Source organism: Hemiscyllium ocellatum, unplaced genomic scaffold, assembly GCF_020745735.1.
Source record: "Hemiscyllium ocellatum isolate sHemOce1 unplaced genomic scaffold, sHemOce1.pat.X.cur. scaffold_2951_pat_ctg1, whole genome shotgun sequence".
Lineage (NCBI taxonomy): Eukaryota > Metazoa > Chordata > Chondrichthyes > Orectolobiformes > Hemiscylliidae > Hemiscyllium > Hemiscyllium ocellatum.
Genome location: NW_026868259.1, coordinates 9,357 through 21,481, shown reverse-complemented (window position 1 = coordinate 21,481; position 12,125 = coordinate 9,357). Strand labels below are relative to the sequence as shown.

Below are 12,125 nucleotides of genomic sequence, written 5' to 3'. Positions count from 1 at the left end.
GGACTATGTGGCAGCAGTGGTTACTGCCTTGTGTGGGGAAACTGGTGAAGTAGCCAATGTTAAACTGCATTACGATTGAAGCATACATTTCAACAACATCGGCACTGTCCCCGGAGTTTTTGATGTTTTGGAGAAATCTACTTATCTCAGCCTTCAGCATATTAATGATGGAATCACCACAGCTTCTGGGGGAACCGACATTAAACGGTCAGCCCATTCTGAGTTCCCACATAACTGCCACTATTCGCTTAGCACTGATATTGTGCATTTGGTGCTCTGCCTAATGTGTCCTATGAGATTGTACTTATTGCACGCTGTCAACGCCCTCATGTGTGGAATGCCGTGATCGTATAGTGGTTAGTACTCTGCGTTGTGGCCGCAGCAACCTCGGTTCGAATCCGAGTCACGGCAGTAATTGCTCTATCTTCTCCAGCTCTTGGGAAACACAAAGGAATCAGTTGTTTGGATAAGGTAATTTTTTCCAAGGTGATGATCTTTGCCCTTCAAATTCTGCTCGCTCACATCTCTGTATTTCATATGTCAGAATTCAAATCCACCCGTTCTCAGAGATTTCACTCCCTCCTACGATCACTAACTGAACTTTTCATCCCACAGCCCCATTACATTAATTTAGAGATGCCGGTGTTGGTCTATGGTGTAAAAAGTTAAAAAACACACAACACCAGGTTAGAGTCTAACAGATTTAACTGAGCACTAGTTTTCGGAGCGCTGCTCTTTCATCATGTGGTTGTGGAGTCATTTCCTATTTCATTAAGGCACTGCAGAATCTAACACTGACTCTCACATTGATACCATTCAGTTTGTGCTTCTGCGGTCACCGTTGCTGGTTGAACGTGCCCCAACCCCACCATCAGGACCTGAAGACCAGTTGATCCATTTGGTTACGGTTGTTGTGAGGCCAATCCTCAGGTAGCAGCTTTTACTGATATGGACTTGCGATTATGGGCGGTCAAGCTCAGGAAAATGATTCAGGACAATATCGAGGAAAAGCGACTGCTTTCAGAAAGATTACTTCCACGGGTTTTCCGCAATGGCCGAGCACGATTATAGTTAACTCAGATACCAAGCAGATGAACCAGGGACCCGGGTTTGACTCCAACCATGCCAGGTGTTAGAATTGGGATACAATACATATCTGGAATTACGAATCTAATAACACCTATAAATACATGGCCAATTGTTGAAAAAAAAACAAAACCATCGTGTTCACTGACGTCCTTTGAGGAAGGAACCTGCTATTCTTACCTGGTCAGGCCTCGATGTGACTCCAGACTCACTGCAATACGGTTGAGTATCGACTACCCGCTGTGCAATTAGGGATCGCAATCAATGCTGCCGAGACAGCGATGCCCTCATTCTGTAACAGAATAGGAAAAAAGTTAATTTAGCTCTGGCTAGAGTACTGTGTGCAGTTCTGCAATTCACAGTATAGCAATGATGTGATGGCACTGCGAACGTTGCAGGAGAGATTCACTGGGATATTGTCTGGGCTGAAGAGTTTCAGTTATGAGGAGAGATTGGATAGACTGGGGTTGTTTGTCACCAAGCAGAGGAGATTGGAGAAGACATGACTGAGATGTACAAAATAATGAGGGATATGGATAGGATCGACTGAAAGAAGCGTTTGTTATTGATGGAGGGATTGAACAACGGGGCCAACAGATTTTGGGAAAAGGCAGAAAGGTTTGATTATATGTGCGGAAACGGTCAGAGAGGCGGAAACTCTTTTAACCTGAAAAAAAAATTCAGATGTGAAATTGTGATGCCATACATATCAGACTATGGGCTAAACAATGGAAATCTTGTTTCAGGTAGTTAAGCAGTTGTGTTGAACAAGTGCGGCCACAACAGGCTGCAGGGCCTCCTTCGATTTTGTTGTCTTCCACAGTATCGTGGTTAGTGTCCCCGCCTGTCACTGGGCTCAATTCTCAGCTGGGGGTATCGTAAATGTTTTAAACCTGTCGCTCTGTTCCCCAGTGAAGGTTATTAATGCCTGGCCTTCTATTCTCGATTGGTTATGTCACAGGAAGGACAATGCTGTCAGAATCAGCTGGGGAAGGACTGCAGCTCCTGGGGAGAGAGTGTGTCAGTGAAAGTGCAAACACGTAACTTCTGCAAACTGCACATTGTGTTTGTGTTGCAATGAAAACAATTATATAGAGTTGTTCCTGACTGTGTGTTTATATAAAGCAGCAATCTGAGGAAGAAAACAGAGTAAACCCATTCAGATCTGAGTGCAGAAACATTTCCAGCAGCACTAATGAGGTTGTACAGCGCAGAACCGCGTTTGCATGCATTGAGCTCGGTTTGAGGGCGCAGCTTGCTTTCACTCGGCTGAGTTGCAAGTGTATAAAGCCATTAAACATGATACGGATAGTGTTCAATATGATGGTACATTTGCTCATTGGTTCGCACTGCTGGTAAGTCTGCAGGTTAGGTGGATTGGCCGTGTTAAATTCGTTGATGTGTTCAGGGAGTGAATTCAGTAAGTTAAGTGAGTTAGCCATGGGTAACGCAGTGATAAGGTCAGTAGTCACACGATGCCAGGTTTCATTCCAACAGGTTTATTTGAAATCACAAGCCAAAGGCATGCCAGGATAGAGACGGGAGCTAGGTCTGGTTGAGATGCTGTTTCCAATGTCCCTGCAGACCTGATCGGCTGAATTGTACTTCCTGCATTGTTGGGAATCTGTGATTCTATCGGAGAGGACACTGCCAGCGCTTACTGGGCTGCTAAGACATTAGAGACGATGCTGACGGCGTTTCGTGGGGATGAAATTTTATTTATTTGTGTGTTGGAAAATTGGAAACTGAACCAAGGAAAACCGAATGGAAGTTTTCCAGAGTATTTGAGGTTTGGAGAGAGTAAATAGTTGGTAAATGCTCTCTTTCAAGTTCGCAAATTTCTGAACGTCAGGCTTTCAAAACCATCGATGTCGGGCAAAGAAATAATAAGAGCAGAATTTCTGTCACTCTGAGAATCCATTTCCAAATATTTGGAGAGACACATTTCGAGACACAGAAGCAGTGAGTTACACCATGAGAGAAACAGCCTGTGGCCAGGTAAATGTGTAAACGTGGGGTGTGTTTGGGGGTGGGGGGAGGTGTGTGGGCGGTGGAAGTTGTGAGGAATCAATGTCTAATTTGGACGAATTTAGATGTGAAGAAATATCGGAAACGTATGCAGCTGAATAATATTGAGCAAAGAACCATCAGAGTTTTGAAAGATTTATATTGATATTCTACATGAAACATTATAAATCGAACTGAGCAGATTTTGTATATTGTCAAGGAAAGATATTCCATAATGAATAGGAAGTGACCTGTCTCTTGGAGATCCATTCCTGCTTTAATCCCACGCCTTAAAGATGGAAGGACAATCGCCATGATGTTGGGTTCATTGGATACCCACTGAAATCTGCCAACGTAACTGAGCATCAAAACTGGCATCTTGTTTTGTAGTTTAACCTTCTGTTTTTCTCAACAGTATTTTCTTTAAGCTGAAATAAATTCGGAGCAAAATTGAATGCAACATTAAACATTCCAATGATATAAATCAAATTCACTTCCGATCATTGCAATGAACAGAATGAAGTTGCAGCAAAATTAATAAAATGAAATGAAGAAAACTGCATTTCCGGAAATTTTACCCACTTCAGATGCAGCCATATGAGAAAGCCCATCGAGCTAAAACATCACCTTCACTTCTCTCTCCATATATACTTCTTCACGTGAGAGAGAAACTGTCTGAAGAAATTATGCGTCAAGACTAAATATGCGTGTGAATGTGACGGCAATTTCATGTTTGCTGGTTCATTCTGAGACAGTTCGGACTCGGAATGAATCAAGGACAGGTATTCCTTCCAAGGACGAGGTCAATTCTTTGGATTTTGCTGGTATTATTATTCGCTGAAAGCAGAAACATAATGGTGTGGATTCGATTCCTCTCAGCGAATTTCTTATCCCCTGGGTGCACCATATGTAATCTTGATGTGGTCACCTGTGAGCCCCTTTGCAATGGGCTGAAGTGGCCCAGAGGTGAAGGCGACGGGTTGGTCTTTCATTGTGCATGTGTGGATTTGAATCCTACTCTGGCTGTTACTTCCATCAAAAACAGCTGTGGTTTTCGTTTGTGCCTCGCATCTTTAGTATACATTGGAATGGAGAGTCTTGTTCTTGCCCTTCATTGCACCGGAGATTTGTGATAAAACGAAACCTCATCAAAGTCGAAATCAAGCAATTTGTTTCCGTTGTAAGTTAAATTGGGATAATGAAAAGGAGTGCAAACGTTTCTTTCCTCCTTTCATTCCATCTTGACTTTCTATGAATTTACATCGAATGAAAGCAATACAAATAAGGAGAGATCAGGTGCAATATTTTATCCAGTTGGATTGTGAATTTTAATGTAACACACCACACAAACTTTTGATCAGTATTTTAAACAGTCAATTGAATTGGAACCGCAGAAAACTTTTCAAATGTAATGAGCCTTTCATTCTTTCACAATCTTTTGCTGTGTGCATCATACCGGGATCCGGCATCCAGCGTGATCACCAAGTTGGCAACAATATTAGATCCACCAATTTTCTTTAGCAACCACAACTTCTGCACATACCCATCTGTGGTGTGCCCAGTGCCATTTGTTGTCTCCAGGCAGCAGCACATTTCTTGTTTATGAGCTTATGAGCCTAGTTCCTGATCTGTCTGATCAGTTTGAGAAACCTTTTCTATCACTTCATTCCATCCCCTCAAAATTCGAAACTTATCAACAAAGTAAGGCATTAGACCAAATGATGCAGTAGTGAAAGTCGGCCATTCAGACTATCGAGTCTGCTCGAACATTCAATGATCTCACGGCTGATCTGATAATCTTCAACTCCATTCTCTTGCATTGCCTGACAAAGCATTATCGTCTTTCTGATCTGTCTGGCACAGTTTGAAAATACACAACAACTCAACCTCAACAACAGTTTCGGTAAGGAGTTCCACTGTTTCACTGGCCCCTGAGCAAAGAAATGACTGCTCATTTCTGAATTAAATAGGCAAAATCTAATTCTGAGTTCATGTCCTCTGGTGTTCTCCTCATACCAGAGGATAAACCACCTGCCCATAACTACCCTGTCAAGATCCCATGAATATTGAACGTTTATAAATGTTATCATGGGATTATACAGGTCCCCTCCGCCTCCTTTGTTTCAAAGAGAATAATCCCAGCCGAACCAATCATTCCACGAAGCTCCGTTTTCTCCTGTGTTGACAATATATCAGAGGCGGAAAGATTACAGTGAATGCGTGGAAATACGTTTGCAAGCAGTGGGTGGCTCAAATCTGAAACACACTGCATGCAAGGATCGGAGAGGCAAAATCCACATAACTTTCCGAAGTATTCAGATGCGAATTTGTGATGCCAAGACATACAAGGCTCTGTATCAAGTGATTTAAAAAGGAGTTCGGATAGTTAAGTGATTGTGATTGAGCAATACAGATACTCAGTTACAAGAATGGGTTATTCATACTTGTCCTTCCATTCCCGAACGGACATGTCAGAGTAAGAACTGTGCTGTCTGAATCAGCGTGTGGGAGTGCTGCTGCTCCCGGGGAGACACAGTGACAGTGACTGTGCAAACACGTGACTTCTGTAAGCTGTACCTAGAGTCGGTGTTGGAACGAAAATCATTAGGTAGTTTTGCTTGTAGTGAGGTGTTTACTTATAGAAGGTAGCTCAGGAAAATATACATTCTACTGCCCTTTCCCCACTCGCCCATACCACTGAATACCGGCACTATGTAGGACAATTTCTCTCTGAGCACCATTATCCAGTCCTCCTTGGTCCCCAACACTTCCCCATATGGCACAAGTGCACGAAATCTCAGAAGATGCAATGCTACTTATTTACGATGTCTCTCCTCGCTGTGTAAAGTTCCAGTGATTTATGTGCCTCTCACTCAATTTAGCAAACTGCATTTCCTGCTCACAGTGTAATCTCGTCAAGACTGGGGAGAGAAAAACAGAATGGGTGACAAATGCGAGTACACCTATGTTCTGTCTGCAAACAGAAAAAAGAACTTGAGCTTCTAGATTCCTGTCACTGCAAATTCCCACTGTGTTCCTATGCCTCCATGTCAGTTTGGTCTGCTGCAGAGCTCCGCATGGCCTGTGCAAGTTGGAAGAGTGGCACGTCATTTCCGAATGAGAGACCGTGCAATCTTCAGTACCCAACGTGGAGTTCAATCATTTTAGACCCTGCCCATCTTCTTTCATGTTCCTGCCCCATCTACACATACCATTCATTCCAAAGGCGGATGGTTTGGCTCGAAAATTTCTCCCCAGATGCACTAGACCTGCAGATTTTGTTCCGATATTTCTACATTTCTTTTGATAACTTTATTCTGTTGTGATTGCCAGCCTTTCAGGAAAAGTGCGTTTGGACGGGATTGTGGTCAGAGGAGATTTATCAACGTGGTGCCTGAGCTCGACCATTCCCCCTGCGAAGATAAGCGAAAGTGAGGCCTGCAGGTGCTGGAGCTCAAAGTCGAGAGTGTAGTGCTGGAAATGCCCAGCACGTCAGACAGCATCTGAGGAGTAGGAAAATCGATGTTTCGGGAAAAAAAACGACATTCCATTGCCAGCCGATGCCTGGAGGAAGAAAATCTTTTGTTCCACCTTAGGACCCTGCAACCATACGGGATAAATGTGTATTTCAACAGCTTCCTCATTTCACCTCCCCCAACATTATCCCAATCCCAAACCTCCAGCTAGGCACTGCTCTCTGGACCCGGCCATCATTGCCCCTCCGAACTACGACCTTCTACCTCTCTTCATCCATCTATCGGTTTCCCAGCTACCTGACCACCAACCCCATTCCCCTTCTTCAACCCCGACTCAAAAGCCTCATTCCTGATGAAGGGCTTATGCCGGAAACATCGATTCTCCTGCTCCTCGGATGCTGCCAGACGTTCTGTGCTTTTAAAGTACTACACTCTCGCCAATGCAAAGATAGATGAGCTCGACTGGGGCTCTCTATCTGAGAGCGGAGAAAGCTGAGAGAGAAATTGATTAACGTGCACAGAAATGGAATAGGTATGTTTGACAGGAATAAACTTCATATGGGATGGATAAATAACCAAGGTTATAGATGAAACGCTACAGGGAGGATGTTCAGGGAAGATTTAGGAAGAATGTTTACATCCGGAGAGGGTTGTTTGTCTGGAACTCACTGTTTGAACGTGTGGTAAAGCTAAGAGTCATCCAAATACTTCAGCAGTATTTAGTTGAAACACTTGAGGAGCTAGAGCATGCACGGATAAGGACCAGGTACTGGAAGGTGGGGCGAAGATAAACAGATATTTATTGAAAGACTTGAATACTGTAACTTTCGGTGCAGTAAAATGGAGGCTAGCGCAGCTCAGTGGCACAATGAAAGACGTGGTGGACATCTACTGCATTGTTAAGATCGCGATTCACAGTTTGTGGGTTTGATTCCCGCCAGAATCGCAATTTTGTTCAGATTTCAGCTGATTCAATGATTGTTCTGCTGCTTCATCGTCAGTTCCCCTCGTCTGGAGTTGTCGTTCCTGCTACTGACCAGAGAAGGTTCCTCACTTTCTTGGTGGTGAGTTTTAAGAAAATCATATCATCTGAAATATGATAAGCCAGCAATCGGCTGCGCATTCACAAAACCCACTGCAGATACCCACTGTCTTTCAACACAGTTCCCTCCCACGGTTGCACAGAGTGTTTCGATTTATTCAGTGTCTTTTTCCCTTTGGGTGTTAGGTTGATGTAGATGGGCTGGGAAAAGACATTGACCTGTTCGATCAGCCGTAATTATGTCAAATGGCGGGGTAGCGCTGGCGGGTGAAATGGCCCCCTCCTATTCCTCTCAGTCTGTGCTGTTTCTGACAGAGGGTTTTAAACAATAGCATGATGAGGACAATGTGAATCTACACCACGGAATACCAAGGTCCTCCCCTTTATCCCACCGCTCTCACAGCTGCTGTTGTAGCTTCAGATCAGACAGTGCAGGATTCTCCTATGTGCTCGTTCAAGCTGCATGCTTCTTCACACAGGTTTCCAACTAGACACATGGAGCAAACTGCCGGTTAGATATTGGGGATTCAGGGACAGATTTCTCCTTTTTCTGACTAGAGTTCTGACCACGGTAATAAACATAAATTTCGGGCGTTCTGTATCTTACTCTAGATTCTTATCACTTTACAACTTAAACTGAAATTCAATTTACTCTTGCATGACATTCTTATGTCTTCAGTATTCATGAAAACTGTGCATTATGTCCTTGGATGAAGCCATGGTGAAGATTAATGATGAGTGCAGTGTGTTTCATGTTGTCTGTAGGATCTTGCAGAAGCGTGTTCGTGAAGTGTGGTTGAATCGAATTCTGTGCTGAATTGAAGCCGACCGAGTGAGAAGCCCTGTGATAATGTAACATTTTCTGTAAACAACGCAGCGACCCTTGGAAACCCAGTTTTCAATCAAGTCTATTTTGCACAACATTTTTCTGTATCCCATTAAATCAGTGAGTATTAAAAGGACTCAGTCCCGTTCCTGGTCATTGTGACCAAATGACCAAGGCAATCGATGCCAATGATAATGATGCTTGACATCGACAGGTGCATTCCTACTCACTAGAGTCACATTGTATTACAGATCACGTAAGCAGAGGAGATGATAATCCTTCTGGCACCCTGAGACAGTGCGACAATTAATCCCACGTCATTAGTCTCACTCTATACCAAAAACCAGTTAGCCAACGGACTGAGCTAACCAGCTTCCATTCAATGTAAAGCTCAAACAAACAGCTCAGCACATTAACAATCTGCAGTAATTCACGATTGAGTGGGTTGGTTTCTGAAAATTAAACGTACCTTCTGAACAATGAGTGAGGCTATTCCAAGATTGCCTTCTCTGACTGCGCTGGGACATGACTGATGTTCTCAATGATATGGAAGTGCCAGTGTTTGAGTTGGGTAGACAAAGTTAAAAATGACACAACGTCAGGGCATAGTCCTTCAGGTTTATGTGGAAACACGAGCTTTCAGAGAGCCGCTCCTTCATCAGGTGGGTGTCTTTCTGCAGAAACTTGATGCGTGTGTCAATATGCGCGATAGTTTGGAAGATCATCTGGACTTTAACTGACCGTTCGTGGTGTCGATGATACCCATGACTTAGATGTGTTGGTGGTGGACTGGGGTGGACAAATTTAAAAATCATACAAAGCCACATTAGAGTCCAACAGTTGACAACCACCTGATGAAGAAACAGTGCACGGAACACTGGGGCTTCCAAATATGCTTGTTCAATACAATCTGATGCAATGTGATTTTCAACATTGAGAGCTTTTGGTAATGTTTAATTGATCGAAGACAGTAAACGAATTTTCGTTCGTGGAGATTAAAATTTCAAATATTATCCACCTCAGTGTAACAAAAAAAAAGTTTGGATGTGTGTTGAATCTCCACAATGCGCTTGCGCCAAGCAAAAGTTGAACCTGCACCCGCCTGATCCGTAACCAGCTATACGAATGGCTGTACCACTGGCCAGATGCACAGCTGAAATTTTACACGCTGCAGAGCTGTGGTGCTGACAATGACATGAGCAATAACAGTAACAGTCACAAGGTGAACAAAGAACAAAGATAATCACCATCAATGATCCATTTCAAATTGTCTTAAAAAGACTACCATTCACAATTTGAGCAGCCAATCAATGAGGTCGCTGCTGATCAAAAAAATTGCAACTTACTTTGCTGCGTTTTCACCACAATTAGAGGTAAACTCCAGCCCAATCATAACATCGCATATTCCTATTAATTTTCAGATTTAGATTACGTTAATGACCTGTCCGTATTTGCAGGATACTGAACAACATGAAATGAATGAAAACGTTCTTCCGGTGATGTAATCCAGTGCAGAGTCGGTCAGAAAAGAAAAGACAAAGACATGAAACATCATTCCCATTTCTCTCTGTACCAATGCATTTTCCTGAGTTGGATGTTTGCAGGACTTGTCATTAGTATCGAAAGTATTAATTATTTTCCTGGGAAAGTTTATTCATAAATCAATTAACATCTGAGTTTTGAAACCTATTTTACTTCAGATTAAAATAGTTGAATATCCTTTCCCCCAGCCTAATGTCCCAATCCTCCCTTCTCTTCCATGTAAATATCAACTGCTCCAGATGAGGTTGGAGCCCCTAACCTAAGGTTGCAATGCTCCTTGCTGCTCCATGTCAGTAGCAGCTTCTCCAATTTAAGTTGGAGCTCCCAGTCTGATGCCTCAATGCTCCCTACTGCATGTCGATAGAAGCGGTCCAGTTGAGGTTAGAACTACACTCTCATGGCCAAATGCTCCCAGGTGCTACGTGTCATTAAGAGCTGGTCCTTGTGAGGTCTGTGCTCCCAGTCTGATGTCCAAATGCTCCCTCCTCCATGTCAATAGAAGCGGTCCAGTTGAGGTTGGATCTATCACTCTGATGTCCCAATGCTTCCCGCTGCTACTTGACATTAAAAGCTTCTCCAAGTGAGAGTGGAGCTCCCAGACGGATCTCGCAAGCTCCTTGCTCCATGTCGACTAAGCTGCTTCAAATTAGGTAAGATCCCGCAGTCTGATGTTCCAATGCTCCCTGCTGCTTCATGTCAATAGAGACTACTCCAGGTGATGCTGGATTTCCCAGTCTGATGTCCCAATACTCCCTGCTGCTCCACGTCGATAGAAGCTGCTCCGGGTGAGGTTGGATCTCCCAGTCTGCTGCCCCAATGCTCCCTGCTACTCCAAGTAAATAAAAGCTGCTCCAGGTGTGGTGGGAACTCCCAGCCTGCTACCCCAATGCTCGCTGGTCCATGTGAGCAGACGCTGCTCCAGATGAGGTGGGAGCTCCCAACCCTTGCAACTCACACACTTCTATACCAACTTGGAAATAGTGCCCACTGACTATTTCCACCATTGGAGCCATTGGTGGAATATCCGCAACATGTGAATTTAATGTCATTTTTCGTCAGCACCGAATCATTACTTCCAAAAGACATTCTTTCTTAAATATTGTTTATCATGTGCGTATTGCAGTCAATCCGAAGTTAGATCATGGTGCTAATTGATGTATGCTCAATAAAAATTACATCATATTTTTCATGTTGAGCAACTGCTACTTAGCAAGGGCAATGTTTGTAATGCAATCACACTTTTATTCCAGGTGAGGGAATGTGGTTTGTATTATTTAAAATGAACTTGTCCACTGTGTACAATGATGAAATGGATCTCAATTTCAAAGAAAACTTGGTTATGTTGTCATCCATCTTGACATGTGGTGTCCTCTTCTTTCAACTACACGGGTATTAGAACGAAACGTCTATTAATGACATGCGTATAAAGACACATTCAATCATTTTTCGTGCTAATGCTGCATGAATTTGCGATTATTGATCCACAGTTTAGGTTCAGTCCCTGCAGTGAACATGCTACTTCTCCAGTTGTTCATTGTTCAATGTGATGCATCCAGTATGTGCATAACGTTTTGGAGCTTGCTTCCCACATCTTGTGTTTATCTGTGTCTTGTGTCCAGCCTTCATCAATGGCGAGAGCAACGGGCGAGGGAGAGACCAATGTGTAAGTCTCTCCGTATCCATGCATGGCACCCATATCTGCAATTCTCTACTGTGCATTTATAGCCAGTTCTCGGTGCCCCAACCCCCACGCCCTGCCCCTTTTGAAATATTTCCATTATTTTGTGTTGTCGCGCTGTACTCTTCTCACCAAGATGAATAACTTCTACTCAACCTGCTCCAGATTTCATTTGACAAAACAGTCATTAAGAATCCCATTACATAAACATGCCCTTCGCATATCTTGTATTTTGGTTTTCCTGGATCTCTTTCATATGATAAAAGGTCACAGCAGCTTGACATGAAAAAGAAAATCGCGTTACTTTTCATTATCCCAATGCGATCTACGTTTCAATGCAGTTTAAGCAACTTACTCAAATTATTCTTTGGGATTTTATAATAGCGTCGATGCATATAAATTGACCATTGGAGTTCCAATTTCAATAAGACAGGCGTGAGCATGCAAAAATAGCAACTTCGAAAACGG

The 12,125-nt window shown here is 43.2% G+C and overlaps 1 non-coding gene across 1 annotated transcript; it reads left to right on the top strand.

Annotated features, from left to right (window-relative positions):
- Positions 1–339: 339 nt before the first annotated feature.
- On the top strand, positions 340–411 carry trnah-gug (transfer RNA histidin (anticodon GUG)). Its single transcript has one exon. It is a non-coding gene; the product is annotated as a tRNA-His (tRNA).
- Positions 412–12,125: the final 11,714 nt, after the last annotated feature.